The 17,546-nt window shown below is 42.7% G+C and overlaps 1 protein-coding gene across 9 annotated transcripts in view; it reads right to left on the bottom strand.

Moving 5' to 3' along the window:
* The window catches only part of LOC125764708 (octopamine receptor beta-2R), a 90,411-nt gene extending 77,304 nt beyond the window's left edge, over window positions 1–13,107 (bottom strand). For 2 of the 9 annotated variants that reach the window (XM_049429243.1, XM_049429250.1), the window contains exon 1: window positions 11,419–12,965. The gene's annotated coding sequence lies outside the window, so the exon portion shown is untranslated. Of the gene's footprint in view, window positions 1–11,418 lie in introns of all 9 variants that reach the window. The other 7 variants (XM_049429245.1, XM_049429244.1, XM_049429246.1 and 4 more) reach the window with 7 other exon arrangements.
* Window positions 13,108–17,546: the final 4,439 nt, after the last annotated feature.

Raw genomic sequence — 17,546 nt, 5'->3', positions numbered from 1 at the left:
ATTCCACCAGCGGATAAACAATTAAACATTTATTATTTACAAATATTTGCAACCTTCTAGCAAACGGGCCAATCTGAGCACAATCTTGCTAAAAGTATTTAATTTCGCGATACAATCTTACGACATTCCGCCCGAGAGATGCTGTAACAATTCAAACATTTCTGTGCTTAAACAAATAAACGGTTCAAACACGAAGGAGCTACTGTTAGCATCGCTACAAATGCCAGCCAACGTTTTCCGCTGCCCACCAACTATTGCACAGAAATTGTTCAAAATATTTCAGTTCTTCTTCCGACAGGAAAGCCGCCGAACGAAACGGACCATTGCATGTTCGTGCATCGGCCTCGTTCTGTCCAATGCGAAAGTCCGCCACCCATTCTATCCCCCTCCCCCTACCTGCAGCAGTCGGGTCGGTGAAATGGTGGAATAAATGTCAGCAAAATTTACAGCCTGCTCGTCCTCCATTCTCAACAAGTTTGCGAATCTCGTCTCCATTCTCGTGTCTGAGCGTGTGCCGGTCGTTATCTTTCGTTGCCCAGTGGCATATTTCAGCGCTTCGCCGGTGCGCTGTGTGCTGCAAAATGGGACGGGAAGGCGCACGAAACGAAATGCCTTCCTTCATCTGATATTATTCGCTACTATTGCTGCTGTTTTCTAAACCGGGCTAGGTCAATGCTCACATCAGCCAGCGGTCAGGAAGAGTTTGTCAGCAAACGAAGCGAAGGATATCCTTTCCCGGGTTCCCGGTAAGAATACTCAGCGTGGTGGCAAAATTTTGCTCTCCATTCTGATACAAAAAAAAACCTTGAGTACCCTGGTAGTTGGTGTGTGATTCGTTTTGCCACTGTTTTCCTTTTTTTTCTCACAAACCTCCTTAAAAGCGCATTACGGGTGCAAAAGGTAGCGCTGAAGTGTTGGTTTTGCTGCGAGCTAAAATAGAAGCGAAAACTTTCCAGCTCACGGTTACGGAAAAGCTTCTTACTTAATTTGATCACATTTTACCGCTGGCTGGCCACTCTGGCTCGGTAGTTTCGTTTCATTATTTCACATTTCACTCACCAGACAAGAACCGTACCGCAACGGAGCGCAATGGAATGTGTAAAATTCTAATCGTCTGTCGATGGAAAATTTTTAAACGGTACGACATTTTCTGGTTGAGCTAGGTTTCGAATTCGATCGTTTCTTTTAAAGGTTATTTCACATTTGCTAAAGAAATTTATTTCATGTCAGTAACTACTGTTCATATTTGTTTGTTGCGCGTGATAACCTTATAAAAGCTAAATTTGTATTTTAGACAGGCCGATTTGCGACGTTAATGTCAGTATTTTCCCTAAAAAATGGCTAGTCCATACACAATTCCCTTCTTCCTCTAAGTGACAAAAAACAATGTACCAAAAAGGCACTTTTTTGCACGCAAATCAATTCCACGCGAAACGCTACCATAAAAGGATACCACCATTTTCATTAAATTACAGACACCATGATTAACGCACAATGCAGCACTTTTACTGCATTACCCGGTTCCGTAGTTTCCGTCCTTTAGTTTTTTTTTGTTTTTCTGTCGTGCCATTTTTTTCAAGCCCTCCCTCCCTCGAGTGGCTGAATTGTTTCAAAGTTTGTTTTTCAGTGCTGCAGTTGCAAGGGCGGTGTACCAGCAGCTAGCGCTAAATGTATGTTTTGTTTTTCAGTTTTTGCTTCAATTTGCACACAAACAAAACCAATTACTGTACCCAAGGGGATGGGAGAGAGAGAGAGACGAAGGTAGGCCGGGTGGTTTGAGTTCGTCGCCAAAGTCAGGCGTGTAGCTCGCGTTTTCATTGTTCCGACGCGATTATTGTGCAATTTTAATGTATAGCTTAGCGCGCGAAAAAGGGTACACGAGCGTTTTTTTTTCTTCGTTTCATTAATATTGTATGTATTGTTGTTATAAAGAGACTCGTGAACACTTTTTTACATTACCCGAATAATAACGGGGAGGAAATTAAAATAATTTTTGATTAATTTTAATTTTACATAAAGTAATTAAAGTAACACTGGGCGAAATCTTATTGTTTTTGTGTTATGGTTTTACTTTTGTAAGACTATATGTTTACTTAACATTACTGTTCATAAGTAGTTCTATATGAAATTAGCTTTTAATTTAGTAATATTATTATATTTACTAACAATGTTAAATTTAAGAAAAAAGTTTTCATAATTTCAAAAATGGTTTCCAAAACACACAAACACTACAAACATTCTTTAACCGAAAATGTCACAAAACATCGTTACCACGTTTGACAGCAATCAAACGCATCAACAAAACCCCATTCCACGGAGTGACAGCAATGCCGTATGCAAATTCATGGTCTCCAAACACCCTTTCCTATCTTCTCTCTCTCTCTCTCTCTCTCTCTCTTTCTCTCTCTTTCTCTCTCTTTCTCACTCTAACACTATCTCGCTCGGTCTGCTTCACGAAGCGGACACATTTATTTATTCGAATTTATTATCAAATTATCGCACACTTTTGCTGATGGAATTTATTGAATTAAGGCGAATCATAATGGCAACGGCAGTGGGCCTCCGAACCGAGCACTAATGCCCTGCTGCTGATGCTGGGCATTTTGCTGCCAACGGTTGGTACCATACAAGGGGAACCATTTTCAAACGGGAGTTCCGGACTATTCCGGGAAGAAGCAGAAAGCAGGGGAGCAGCACTGAAACAGGACGAACTGAGCCACTGTTACCTTTTTTTGCGCTTACACAAGCAATGCCAAAATACCGAGGTGGAAACACTGATTTGCTTCACTCTACCCAAAAAAGCAAGACCTTGTGCAGACCTCGTGCCAACCGTACGGAGCGTCGGTTGAAAGAATGTTCAATTTAAAATTTATGAAATCCCCATTGCCAGACCATCCTTTATTTTTTTTTTTTGCTCTCAGTTCTTCCTGTTTTTCAAGTTGTTACGTACCCACCGAAAAGCCACGATCCCACAAAGCTCAATGCACTTGGGCGGTTGGTACCGTCAGTCAGTGGAGCAATTTATGAAACGGTGAATCGCTGCCATCAGCGTTTAAGCTAAATCGTACGATGGCACGTGTCGGAAGTGGCTCCCGGGAGGATATTGCCGGCTCAAGAAGCCACGACCGCTGAACAAACGAATCGGGCAGTGGCAGGAAGGAAATCAAACGAAGAAAACGCGACCAAGTGCCTGAATGTTTGATAAGTTTAATGATACAGTTCCACATCGGTACGGTGCATGTCAAAGAGACGTGCGCCTGACAGCCAAATGGACATTACATGAAAACGGTACTTAACGGAATTGGGCACCACGATAAGGTTGTCAATTGTCAGGCAAATGTTCGCGAATCCATTCGAGATAAAATTATCCAGTACTTTGCAGCACTGACCGTAAACCCTGCTTGAGTCGACGGTAAGCCCTGCTGGCCTGGCGCGTTACAATATCCTTCGGGCTATTTGTTCGAACTGACGGGCGCATGAACGTGCTTATGAATCAAAATGGGTTTTTGCACAAGAAATTGACGGTATGATAATGGGCGCCAGTAATACGGTAGGACATTATTTTTGATCCCAGAAAAATGCGTTTGAATGGTTTTGATCGATTGCCGTTTCATGACATACGGAAAAGATTTCAACGCGTGGTAAGCTAAACTGTATATTTCCATATAAATATTCTTTCTGTTCCTCCTGGACAACTCTGTTCAGCATTATTTCTTTTAGCATAATCCACTTATTCTACATCATGTTTTCCATGATAGCACAGTCAAAACCATACAAAAAGCAAATAAAAATCATCCGAGTGCAGAAAATAAAAGAATGTTTTCAATACGCTTTGCATCGTTATCTCTGAACAGTTTTTTTTCTTCCATACGATTAAATTCACCCAACCAATGGAACGTTTCATCGTGGAATCCTTTCGCAAAGGGCGTATAAACTCATCCGTAACCGACTCGTTTACTGACTCAAGATGAGTTCGATTTATAAATCGGAAGTTTTCCTTTGCCAGTTAATACATCTTCTAGTGTGCTTGGGTAAGCATGAAGCAAGAAAGCAATAACAAAAAATGAATGAAGAAAAAAAATCCACACACACACACACACTCAAAAATTTCCCTCTCGATTCGTTCCAATCAATCGAATATGCTAATGTTTCACTGTGACTGAGAACTCACGGCTGCCAGTTTGATATCCACTCGAGCTGCGTGCGGATTTTTTTTTCATTTTCTCTCTCTCTCCCTCTTTTCGATACTATTCTCCATCCACAAATGTAAATCATTCAACGGCATTTAACCGTTGACGAAAGTCATTTTTCTTCCCAGACTGAATGAAGTAATCAAGCCAAAGGATCAAACGTCGAACGGATGAATGGTTCCACTGGCATCATCTACCTTTTCTTGTTGGTGCCAACCTTCATCATATGCCATACCCACCCTATCAGTCGGAACTAAGCTACTTTCCCACGGCTCACACCTTTCCTTACGGTGGTTCATACCAAAGGCCTTCCGTAAAGGCCCAGTTGAACGAACGACTTCACACCAAGGCGAACGTGCCAAAAGCATTCCTTAGAGGCATTTCCTATTTTTTATTATCATTCTTTTTTCCCCTCTTCCACGCTCTTGTCTAACCAATCATCCCATTCCAAAGTGTCCTGCCCGTGTCACGCGGGTAATGGATTGAAAATTAATTTCAACAATATAGACACTTCTCCTTTTGTGCCGAGTTCATGCGTTGCGATTCACATAATGGGAAACGTTCGTAAGCGATGGTATTAAATCGATCGATGCCGAATGTGAATCACCGGTTTAATGAATGCAAATATGTATCGATACCGTAGATCGAACCGTTCCCGTGCCAGATGCTTTATTATGTGGTAATGTATTCTGGTGCTTGACTCAACAAGCTTAAAATATTCTGTTCCGCGCATCACCATTCATGAATTTGAATTGGAAAGTTGCATAGTTTAGTGATAATTAATTGAACCCACAGAAGCATAACAGCGATTGAAGTATTTGTCAGTACAAAGTGATAGGTTTAAAGCCACTTCAGAGAGATCATGCTTAGAATAACAATAAACCTATCAAGTGTGCACATAAATTAATATGCATGCTTAGGGTCTCTCCTGGATTGGTGTCTTGTCAGATGATTAGAACATTTCTTTAGAAGAATATTGTTATTCTCGTTATAAGGACCAGTCCGTTCAGCTGATAAGTGATAATATAAAGATATATTCAACGTATAGATGTAGACAACTCTTCTTTAAGTACCTCTTTAAGTACCATAAACCTCGTCTATAACTGACGAAATCTTCTGTTGTTGAGTTTGAAAGGAATATATCCAGAAATATTGTTGGATCTTTTTTTTGTGTAGGAAGAACTACGACAGTGTTGAGATGACTCAAAGATGACGTCCAAATCGTGCAACGAATTAAACTCTCCAGGCTCTTTATGTCGCTAATGTTATTCAAACAACACCAGACAACTCTGTCCGCCAAATTTGGTTTAAATCGTTGAGACAAGCGCTAGACTCCAACAGAGATGAAGTGATGGCTATGGAAAGTAGATCTCAAGGACTTGAATCTACGATTTAAATTTCTAAAAGCTGTCTGGAACATTTGTGACTGAAACAGAGATTTGTCAGAAAGGTTGATGGGGAGATCTTAATGTAAGAAGTATTGTCTTTTATACACTTTACTTAAATGTCGGAATGTCTATGTATTGTAGAAACATAGAAATTAATATAATTTTGACTTTCCAAATAGCATGATTCACTTAAAAGGCATGTCATCTATATCATGTTGAATATCATAAAATGCTAATAATATTGTAAATAACCCTTACAACTGCACTACTCCACTGAAACCCATGTGAAACAGAACGATTATGATGAAATTTCCACACAAAAGTAGTACATCTTGTCCATGTTGGCATGTTTATGCTTTGTAAAGTTCCTGCAAACCCAATTCTATTCCCATGCTTCGTTTGGTACGATAAAACTTTTCATGTCCTATCATTGCACGGTACTCAAATCGTAACAAACATAACTACACCAGTAGAAACAAGGCTTTTGCTCTATTTTATGTTTCCATAACTCAGCCCAAAAATACCAAAACTGGTCGATTTTTGCCAAACCCGGTACGGTATTCCATTTTTCGACTACATGACCTCGAAAAACAAAACTTCCGCACAACTTGTACCGGTGTTGGGCGGATAAAAATAGTCCGCTCATCGATCGTGTACACACTGCAAGGCTGCATTTTGCAGCATGCCTATCGAGGTCGTCCCTGTTCAACATGGGACCGGTTGGAAGGAAGCTGTCGGAAGCTCTAGGGGAATTTATGCTGTTTTTATGTACACTTGAAAGATTAAATAAAAACATCCGTTTTCTAACGACCTGACCTGGATTGTGATAGGTCAAGGCAAGGGATGTGGTACGGCATATTTAAGGGCAGGATGTGCTCTCTTCTACCCGTGTAAGGATTAGTGAAACACTCCACCTAGCGATACTGGTTCTAGTCCAGCTATCTTACCGGGTAGTGATGCTTACCGTAACGAATGCAAGTGAAACTACGAATCGATTCGTACCAACTACAACTCGTGCTCGTTGGTTTTGGCAGCAAGCCAACATTTTCCATCAGGACCAGTTGTACCAGTCTACCGCCATCGTACGAAGTCTGATCACATCAAGCGATCATTTATTTACATCCGGAAAGATTCTCCCACGATTCGCAAAACACGGTAAACCGATACCATCCCACAAACGGATAGCGTTACAACGTATCGCTACGTGTTGTCCTACGTGTTCTATGCGCTCTATAATTTACACCTTTGCGCTACACCGAGGACACGGACGAAATCGGGCAAGAATCAAGCATCCGTACAAGTGCTCAACCGCAAAACGGTGTCCAGGGAAACGGGATGTCAGTGTCTTCGACAGATCGCTCGTAGCTAATTAGTCGTAAACCAATTAAAACTAATTAGTACAGCAAACCGAGCACCGAGTAGCGTGGGTGGTCACACTTGAGAATTCGCCACATCCTTTTCGGTTCCATTTCGACTGCTGGCCCGTGTTTATCCCTTTCGGTTTGCGTGTCTTTGTAGTTTTTTCTCTCCCTCTTTCGGTTTTTCGCTACTTTATGTACTGCGAGCATGAACCTGTCAAATGGTTTCATCTATCCATCTATCGCATCACCGGTTTACTTCAGTTTCAGGCACGTCACGAATGGAAGGATCCGAAAAAAACCCTCCGTCTTCGCGAGAACAGTCCCAAACTTCGTCCATTTCAACCCACCGTCAGCTGGTGGAAAATGAGATTTTTAACTCACAGCCCATACTCATCGCCCGTACCCATTGTTGCCACTGCGTCTAGTGGTCTAAATGTAACGGTTACTTTAACGCGATTTCTTCACGTCTCCACGCCCAACCGGAACACCTTTCGCAGCCTTCAAGGCGCACGGAGCAAAAACCCTTTTTGGGGGGTTTTGCCATCTGTGATCCCCGGGCAAGAAACTACGACGACAACAGTGATTAGCACTGGGATCTAAGGCACTTATCCCACGCGTCCCAAGGTGCACCCAGTAATGGCTAATGCTTCTTTGTGAAGCACAAAGCTCGTCCGGAATGGCTTCAGCAGCGAGCAGAAGGTCCCGGTGTGCTTGCTGCAACATCAACGGTTGCCAATCACTGGTGCCAGAATGGTGTGCTGAAAGCGGCCAAGCTTAGCTACCGTAATAGCCGGGAGCATTTTCTTGGTTTCCCATTATTAATTGTTTTAATCATGATGCTCTACCTCCAATGGCAAGCGTGTATCAGGCTGCTTTTAAGTGTTTCACAGTCCAGAATAGAACTTTTTTCTTCTTCTTCTATCGTACATACAGCTTCGCCCGAGCGAGATGTTACTTCACACTATCTTGTAAAGGTTCACCGTAGGAGTCTTCTTGCACATTTATTCTAAGGCTTTTCTAATCTTGTCCCTTTCATTATTGTTATTATTCTTCTCATCCCACGTGAAACCGTACTCTAATGAGTGTTTCTTGTTGTGGGTGCTTGATAAAATATTGATATCCCCACCTTGATCTCCGGGTATCTCCGGGGAGCAAAAAGGCATATTAAATTCTCAAGTAATACCACACCAACGCCATCGATGTCCTCTTATCATCCACGTTTTAGTTTGCCAGGCGTTGTAAAGACTTGAGCCCAAAGGGAAGAGGAAAAAAAAGACAACCTCAAAATACCACACCTGAGTAGAGATCCTTTCATCACCACCAGCCATTGGTGGAAGTAGAAGACGACTGTCATTCGAGTATCCCGGACCATCTGGGAAGGATCGCTCGTTAACTACTTTCACCGTACGATGTATCAAATATTTTACTGTCGGTTTAACACTTGAACCTACTGCACTGGTTTCGTTCATTGGCAACGGCTCAAATATTGCTGCCTCGGTGAACCGTACCGGCTCCCACCGTACCGATGGCGTAAAGCCATCATCAAGGATTATCCGGTACTAGCAGACCGGAAAATTGGAAATGATCGGGTGCCAGTAACCGGCCACCATCCAATCGGAGCGTCTATATCAAACGAAAGAAAAAGCAAAACAGACCGGTGAAAGGATGCTGCTAGCGACAGCGAAAGAACAAATCTCATCTTGCCGACATTGAACAGTTCGATTGGAGGATATGTTACACCCGATCGGCAAACCGTGTACGAGTACACGTATAATGCTCCAAGGCGAGTGTTCTTTCGCCCTTCTTTGGTGGGTATAGTTTTCTTATCATTCTGCCACTCCATTCTCATCATTCTCGCTCGTTCCCTTCTTCGTCCAGTCGTCTGTAACATGAATAGGCGTAATTTGAATAAATGGAAAATCTGTTTTCACCCACAATTCAATTGAGCGGCTGCCAAATCTTCTCCACCTTGGCATACGAACAACATCCTGGTGTACTAAATATTATTCTATCTTCTCGTATGCTTCATACCGTTCGCTTACGTGTCTATGTGGATAGAATGCAGAACTAGGCCGTTAGGGAGGGGTACAACGTTCTAGAATATTCCTTCAGGATTCCACATAAAGAGATAGAGGAGATAGAGGATGAAAACATGAGACAAGAATTACGATTCCTCACACAAACTAGGACAGGCCAGGGCAGAAAAAACACGACCTCAGGCTGACAAGCAAGACCAGATAGTCCATTTTCCGTTCTTCTCTTCAAGCCGCACATAGAACAGTGTTCCTCATCCTTCGACAATATGGTAGATATGTTGTTGGAAAAGGCACGTAAGCGAGAAAAGCTCATTGGGGGAGAGGACGAGACTAGTGAATGAACAAATGGAAATTGTGTTACGTCTACGCCCGTGTTCCGTAGTGATGCTGGCCCACGCCAATGTTGGTTCGTCAACGACCATTCGCTCGGAGGGAATTATTTCACCAAAACCATTCCCTCGCACCAGCACCGAGGTTCAGAAAATCAACATAATATTGTGGAGACGCAGCTTCACCGCTAGAGCTTTCGCCGTGAGGATGGAGCATCGAGGCATAAGGCGTTACTCTAACCACCGTGGTTGGTTTCCGAGTGCGGAAAAGTCATTATTGTTGTGTCAATATTAGCAGTGCTTTAACTAATTTGTTGCTTGCCGTGGAGGTACGCGTATGGAGCAATCGGGCTAGATACGGATATTCGACCAGAAGCATCCGAATGATGGCAATTTCGATATTCGTAACGACCGATCGATCATGTAACATTATTGTTTAGACATTACTCGCCGATGGGTTGAGCCTCGGGGGTTTTAGGGCTTTTCGTGATTCGTTTTGAATATGGAATCGAATCAATCGTTGAGTTATACTACACACATTAATGTGAGTTTGATTTGCTCAATAACAAATACGTGTACGTGCGATTCTGCTTCAACTGGGTCAAGGTTTAATAAGGATTCTAAGCGCATGGAGTGAATGTATAACTAAAATATAAAAAATAAATAAAAACTCCAACAAGTATTTTGCTCTTAAAATCATTTTTAAAGGTTTCTTGCGTACCAGTAAAGGAATGCCATTCGACATGGAATCCTTCACTAAGGTCATGGTTACCGCTATATTTTTTACCGCCAAAAAATTCCTTTAAGATGAGTAGTTAACTCTGCACCAAAATAATGTGCACCGGAATAGCTACGCAAAACAGCAGATGAGGAACAGAAATGCTTTTACAGGTTAAGTATTCCTGGAAGGGAAATACAGCTAAACGTCTAACATTCCGCTGCTTAGCTATTTCGGTGAAATTTCAAGCACATAATTCATTAGAAGGCTTTAGTTGAAGGTATGAAAAAAGTGGTAACTACAGTTCCATTCCTTTTTTGGTGACGGAAATAACAAAAAAAATCATCCAAAAATTCAAGGATATTTTGTCAATAATTGAGAAAAAAGGTTTTTTTTATCAATTCAAACAAATATTTTTGCAGCATTGGAAACAAAGTATAATTTGTTTGGATATAAAAACATTCAACCATAAAACTCAAACAAATGTAGGTTTAGCTTATGCTGATGTCCAACAGGTTTCAAGCTTCCTGAGCATGATGTAAGATCCATTCATTTTCGTTTGGTTCATTCGTTCGCCATAGCCAACGATACGAAACACTTGTTGGATTCTCATCGTCATTCGAAACACTATAGCACCGTTTTCAATGTCGTTCCCGGTGCGCATTCGAAAGATGCATCATTAATTTTAATACTGCGTGTTCGTTCACATCGAGCACTTTGCAACAGCTGCGTTTGTCGCTTTCCGTTCCGATGTTGACCGCAACCGAACGTCGATTTGGGACTGTTTGGGGATCCCCAAAAAACCAATCCCACGCAATTTGTCGACATCTGTTGCAATATATATTTAAATCAACCCTTTTGAGAAAGAAAAAGTAAATTGATGAAATGTTAAGCAGCCTACGGATGGAGTAGAACCTTTAACAAAAACAGTTTTCCATCTACCTTTCATAAAGTTTTACTTGAAAGACACACCATACGGAAACAGCCGTACAATTTCAAACAAATAACATCATTATCAGTTAACTTTCAGAAGGCGTTTAGTATGAAATATACCTTTTCGCGCGTGACCCATGCCACGTTCGACTCCCACATCCAAGGAACATTCTTTCGAGTAAACGCAAATTCGAAGCGAAAAGGGCAATAAAAAAATTGAACATCTCCGCTAGCGTGCTACGAAGTGGCCGGATCCCATTACACCGAGCTAAAGCCCACGTAGGGATGCGGGGCGGAGGGGGGAGGGGGGAAACTCTTTCAATCATCCCGAACGGGGCTATTAATGCTAGCAGATAATGGTCATAGATAATGCTCTTATGCGAAGGACGTGCGTACGCGCCGTTAAAGAGCAAGGCAATACGAAAAAGGTCAAAACACTGACGACAACGAAATGGATACTAACGGTTTTAGTTTTGAAGTATTCCACGCAGCCAGATGATTGGGTTACCGGTTAGAAACGTTGAAGCACTACTCCTTTCGATTCGCAGCTTATTGCAGCTACCGACCCATCCGGTCCCGTTTTTTGGGGGGCAAACGCTCGTTCCGAGATGCGATGGTACGTTTTCCGTTTGGTTTATTTTTTATACACTTCACCGAAAATAACTAACTGCCGCAACGCTCCAAACAAAAAAGGCCAATTTACCATTCCTTCTTCAGACGGCCCAGTAAACTAATAAGCACTCACACACCCACAACCATCAAGCACGTATACCTAAACATACTAAACACTCGCGAACGCGCGGTTCAAACAATCGATCATGGGATGTTTTTGTTAACAATGGCCACACTGAAGCGGGATGGTTTGGGGAGGGCAATGGTACTGGGTAGGATGGCCCTCGGACAAATCTAGCTTACTTGTTTCGCAAGCATCACTTTTCACCAACACTTTTCACTCTCATTTCACTGCCTAAGCTGTGTTGCCTTTGCTGCTGCCTTCTTCCGATTGTTGTCTACCACTTGGACGTCTGAAGGACACTGGCGTCTCGATGGCCACACGGTTGACATTTTCCGGCCTTTTTTTTTTTTTTTTTGGGACTACACTTTTGCACGGCACACGTTATTTTTACTCACGCATCTGTATTTTTGTAAAGTGGAGGAAAAATAAAAATAAACCTAACAGCCTTCGGTAAAATCACACACTGGAACTAGAATGCTCGCACTAAGCAGGTCGGCGATTGAAAAACCAAAAAATAAAATCAAACAACATTTACAAACAACTCGCTCGTACACAATTTTCCAAAAATACAGCCGTTTAACTTATTAGCGTGCACTCAATTCAAAATAACTTTCAAAAACGATTCACTCCGGGAGTGAAAACTTCCGCTGAAAATACTAAAATAATCGAATTCCTAACCATTACGTCAATTCGGCGGAGTACGGCGAGCAACATAAGGAAAAACCTTTACTAAACCTTGATAAAAATAAAAAACAATTTCCATCCAGCAGCATGCATGGCTTCATCCTAGCATAAGGAACATTTTCTTAGCAAAGCGATATCGTCCTAATGCGGCTACGATTCTTTAACCCTTTTTATTACCCATTTCCACCCAGCGGCCTTGGGTGCTGCTTACACATCAGCCATGTCCTTCAGAGTCTGACACTGATTATTTTCCTCGCCTCGGTTATTTTACTTCCATCTAAGCAGTACTTGCTTTACATTTAAAGGGATAAGTTTAATGTCGCCATTTGGCGCCGTTTATCGCATGCACAGATTCGTCACCCAACAAGCAGCAAGCTTCTGGTGTGACCTTTTGGTGTACTGTTTTACTGCAGCGTGGTGCTTGTGGTTGTTTGGTTTATTCACATGACCATACTTTTAATTTACATCCTCTATTTAGGCAATGGTTTCACATTCAACCTAACTTTGTCACCATGCACACACACACACTCGGACACACATACACAGGTACCCGTACGTTACAGGGATCGAATGAGATATGTGAGGCTGGCAACACGGATAGCCTGGTAGTGCTCAAAAGCTTCACTATTGATAACTGACAGCAAATGCGATATTCACCATACAATTTGCTACGGGAGCTACGGTCAAACCCGTCCACGATCGGCGCGTCAATCGGCGAGACTGAGAGTACTCACGGTACGCTTCGTTCCGTCCCGTCGTGTGGGAAAAACTAAGGGTTGAGTAATTACGGGGGGTAGGCGGAAATGCAAGGGCACCTAGGGCACGAGACGACGCTGTATCGGTTTTCGACTGTAAACTACCCCACGGGAGAATGGGATACTAATAACTCTCATCAGTCGAGTACCTTTGCCCTTCCGACGGCAGTCACTCACTCTCACCCAGAGCGAACAGCTGTGCGTGCGGTGAGGAAGAAGCGATTGTGCTCGAAATGTTTCACTCAGCATCAGCACCAAACTGCTCGAAACGCGAAACACCTTGCGTTGGATCAAAACAGAGATTACACGCTGCGTACAGTATCGCTCGCAGCGCAGCTCTCTCGAGTTCAACAGGAGAACCAAACACAGCTCCGTAGGTCCCCAGCTCATCTCCGTTTAGAGCCCAGCTCGGAAAAAGATGCGAATGTTCTCACCACATGCTATATGCTTCATGCTGAGCGCCATGCTGCGAGCGTTACTGCTTCGTGCACGAACGAACGAATTCGCACTGAACCTCCATGCATGCATTCCGCTCCGCTCCAACAGTACACCGACCGACAGTCAAGTGTATGCTGCGTGAGGCACCAGCCGCCTCCTTCGCGCGGGTAGGAATGGTTTTTCCTTCACCCAGGACCGGGATTTTCTTTCTACCGGGGTCGAGAGCAAAGCCCGGGACTCGGGAATTGGCTAGAAAATCGAAGCGCGCATAGTTTACACACTGCACGGTGAGCTTCGGCTGTGTTACTGTCTATTGTCCCCGATGCAGCTAAAAACTGCAATAGCCATTTGCTAACAGGATCAACATTTTGTTGAGCTTAATTAACGCAACTAAGCTACTGTTCAATTTTAAATTGCATTAATTATGGGCTTCAAGTTTGAAAAATAATATTTTAAAGAACTCCTAAACGCTTTAATACTTCAGATAACCTCAACTATTTACCTTCAAGTTATGTACGGACAGCTTTCGAAATCTAACCTAACATTTCTCAGCACCACCAGGCAAATACAACGCACTTGAGCGAACCAACAAAATGTGCCAACAAACGCGTACCAAACGCTTAACGATTTTCGCAAATGTATCAAAAACAATCAAGCAATAATTGGGTTACTTCCGTTTTGGTGCATGGAGCATCAAACACCTCCAGGTGTGTGTGTGGACCATCACCCTTCCAGTGGAAGGATAAGGACAGGGGAAGCGGAACAAGGTAAGTGTTCATTAGTAGCAGCCTGTCAGTAAGGAAATTCGATTGTTCGATACACATCACGCCATGTCACGTAGCATGCACCTTTTAGCCTTTCCACACTGATGGTCGGGTTTTTCGACTGAACTAATGAATTCCACTCTTCCGCGAAACAAAATGGTGATAGGGAACTTTAGCACGCCCTTCACGATCTACCATCACTCTCTCTTAAACATGTGCTAATTCGGTTTCTTGTCAGCACTTTAGCGTCAGTGATCCGACACGAGGACCGTACGGCAAACAAGTGGAAAGTTGTCTCGCGTGCTATTTCGCTAACTCTTTCAATGTAAGCATGGTACAAGAATGGCAATAACAACACACTTCCCGCTTTAGTATAAGGAAACATTTTACTGATGCGTGACTTTGAATATATGTGAGTAAAAATACATCGCTGTCTTTGAGTTTCATCTTAGCCCAAAGCTTTGGTCGAACTTTGCTACTGAGCTTAATTTATTGCACTACAAATGTAAGATTTCTGAAAGTGAAGTACAGATTGTACATTATTTGTGCATCAGATCTCTCATGCAAACTATCAGCATCCCTTGCATGCTGTAATGAAGTCATCACTCAGTACTTCCTGCAAATGTGGAACTGATAACTTACTTTTTTAACAACCAATGTCAGTACTTTCCGGATGGTTTTCAACAAAACCAGCATGTCCCGAAAATTACCACCTAGCAAACCCGAACAGACGAAGCAGCTGGGTTCGGAGAAAGTTAAATACTTCTAATTAATTACAATACTCGCATCGTGGCACACACATACGTTTGCCAACCAAGGGGTGGCAAGTGCATTCGGTACCATCTAAGCAGTAGTTCCACTTCAACCCGACAACAAAACGGAGAAGTGGGACGACGGAAGTGGCGAAGCAGAACGGATGGTATGGACGTAGTGGGTTAGCTGAACAGGAAAGCATTTGGTTAGGATCGTGGGAAGTGAAAAAAAACTTAACCCCCAGAATAACCTAACCCGTACCGCAGTGAAGTTTGTCGAATCCGCCCCCGGGAACCACTAACTCGTACCACTCGGCCAGAAAGGGGGTTTTGTGATAAAACTTTTACTACCGCTCTTATTTTACCTTTTCCCAGTGTGGCATAAACTAATGCCAGCCGGTATAATGCGTGATGCGTTGGTACGAAGCGTTTGAACGCCCGGCAGCCTGATACCCGAATGATGGAGGAGGCACGAGGATGACGAGACGTACGCTGAATGTGTTCGTTAAGTACTGCTTCAAAGTCCGACCCGGAAGCCGGAGAAAAAGGCATGAATAAAACACGTCCCGTACAAATGCAATCAAATCAAAGAAAGTGACACCGTGCATACGTATTGCAGGATGAATCACGGGAAAATAGGAGGACCTGTGATTACACTACACTCGTGTGACGTGTAGTAAGGAATGGCAAAAAACCGCGCAATTCATATTGCTTCGTTGCAAAATTTACATCTCACCCAGTTGCAGTTTTAGTGCGCCATGAGAGAATATCACCTGTAGAAAATGCATGCAAAATAGAAAGAAAATGGGGAAAAAATATTCACAAAACTATTTTAACCTTTACAAAGTAGTATCTTAATGCTGCTGCTGCTACAAGTGAATCGAATTTCTCAAGTAAAAATGAAGAACTTCCTCTAACCATATTATGCGCTTATGTTCAAACATAGTTCAAACTTACGTTTCAATCATTATTCCGACACCATTACCACTAAGAACTCAAAACTCTAGCCTCTCAGAAGCAGATTAGGAAATCATAAAACCCCTGACTATGACGTTCATGAGCTTCACTTTCTTTTACGGATACACGGGAAGCAACTATCGGCGAACACAGCGACCCTCATCAAAACGGATGTTCTTTACATAAGCATGAACATTCCGATAGAAAAACCGAGGCAAAAGGAAACAAACGCTCCCGAGCATGTACTGTAAATGAAGAAATACACGGCCAGCACGGCCACTTGCATTAGTAGAGTCAGGTAAAAGCGCCCGAGACAAGACACCAAGGCTTGTCGGGATGTTGATGACGAGCAGTACGGCCCTGGCATTATTCAAAGGGCCGGCGGCAACGGCCGTACCCGCTCAAAGTGCTCGGTCCTAAGTAAATGCGTCCAACTATGGCCAGCCAACATAGTTGGTGGGCGTCGATTTGCGCCCGAATGTAAGTAACGAACTAGCTTTCGCGGACGGAAAGCGGAGTGCAAACAAACGGCAACATTCTCAAGGTCCCGCACATCGACCATGGGTTTTTGGGGGGTTCATGTAACGGGGCCACGGATCTAAGCAGAATCCTACCACACATGCACACATATTCACCCCGTACTAATACCACAGCGCTGGAATGACATACACACACACACGAGTACGATTCAAGCGTGCTGCATTAAAGAGCAGCTATTCGTTCTCAAGGATTTTTTCCACATTTCCACACAATTCACTCCACTCCACAGTGGAAGCTAGAAGCAATAGGCTGGTGGATAAAGATGGCGTTTTGTGTGTGTTTTTCCTTCCTTTTATCCATAAGAGTATTCTATTCCTGTGGCAATGCTCTTAAAGGCATGCACATAACGTCACCATCCCGCCTAACCCAGTTCTATATTTCCCGTCTTCGCTTTCTCGCTCTGTCTTGAAGCAGCTCAAGATGCTGCTAGATGATATCATCCGGAAAATTGGACTTTTCTCGCACCATCTTTAGTCAACGTTCTGGCTTCACCTTCACGTTATTCGCAGCATCGTTATGATTTGAGGGAAAACAAAGCCGCTCAACAACAACAAAAAGAAAAAAAGATGACAGCAACAACTACCAGCGACGATTGACTTGACGGGACGGAAAAACGGCAGACCGTTTTCGAATCACTTTGGCTCATACGCTCATTGCGATATGTGACGCACAACACGCAACGAGGTACAGGTGCGTTGTTGCTTATCTGCTTTCATTCTCTACTTAACGTCTGCTAAGACAAAAAAATCTATTTTCTTGATACAAAAATGAACCCAAGACAGTCTTCGTGTGAGCTTTTGAAAGTTACACACTTTAAACTCTACAGGTTTGGACTTTTAATTTTTATAACAAATTTAAAATAAATCAAAATAAATTTTAACAAGCGTTAAAACCAATGTCAATCCATTTATTACACAAATTTTACACGATTTGAACATAGTTATATATCATTTTTAAAGAAAATA

Source organism: Anopheles funestus, chromosome 2RL (assembly GCF_943734845.2).
Source record: "Anopheles funestus chromosome 2RL, idAnoFuneDA-416_04, whole genome shotgun sequence".
NCBI classification, from domain to species: Eukaryota; Metazoa; Arthropoda; class Insecta; order Diptera; family Culicidae; genus Anopheles; species Anopheles funestus.
Note: the sequence above shows the minus strand (reverse complement) of the source record. Positions and strands in the feature narration are given on the sequence as shown.